The 750-nt window shown below is 39.3% G+C and overlaps 1 pseudogene; it reads right to left on the bottom strand.

Moving 5' to 3' along the window:
- LOC119471510 overlaps nucleotides 1–468 on the bottom strand; it is a 23,537-nt pseudogene extending 23,069 nt beyond the window's left edge.
- Between the last annotated feature and the right edge of the window lie 282 nt (nucleotides 469–750).

Here is a 750-nt window from a genome sequence, read left to right as displayed (position 1 = left end):
TTTCTGTTTTCTTCTTTTTTAGAGACAGGATTTCACCATGTTGGTCAGGCTGGTCTTGAACTCCTGACTTCAGGTGATCCGCCCGCCTCGGCCTCCCAAAGTGCTGGGATTACAGACATGAGCCACTGCGCCCGGCCCCTGTCTCAAAAACAATAAAAAATAAAAATAAAACCAAGTTTCTCTTTGAGACTCTGCTTTCAATTATTTTGGGTATATACCTATAGGTAGATTGTTAGATCATAAGGTAATCGAATCTTAGTTTTGTGAGAAAGCACCACACTGTTTTCCATAGAGCAGCTGCCTCATTTTACCTTCCCACCCAGTTTACCCCAAGGTTCCAGTTTCTCCACATTCTTCTCTCACCTTATCTTCCTGGACAAGATGTCCCTGGGACTGATCATTAAGCCATGAGGTCTCAGTTCTCAGGCCTGATATTGAAACAGTATGACTGGAAGTAGTGTCAGCCATCACATTTATTAAATGTGATAGACTCTAATCTTTTCTATTTCATTTTTAATAAATTTCTATCTAAAATTTTTAAATACTTGTCCAGGCCCACTAGATTTCAAAACCCAGTAATGAGTGATAACCAGCAACTAGAAAACATCACTGAACTAGATTATTTCAAATGTGTAATTATTGTGAACATCAAAAAATGGAAGAAGATAATGTGATAGCATGTGTAGGAGGTTAAGGGTGGGTCCCCAAAATATGTGTCCACCCAGAACCTACAAATGTGACCTTATTTGG

Source organism: Cebus imitator, unplaced genomic scaffold (genome assembly GCF_001604975.1).
Source record: "Cebus imitator isolate Cc_AM_T3 unplaced genomic scaffold, Cebus_imitator-1.0 Scaffold63, whole genome shotgun sequence".
Lineage (NCBI taxonomy): Eukaryota > Metazoa > Chordata > Mammalia > Primates > Cebidae > Cebus > Cebus imitator.
Note: the sequence above shows the minus strand (reverse complement) of the source record. Positions and strands in the feature narration are given on the sequence as shown.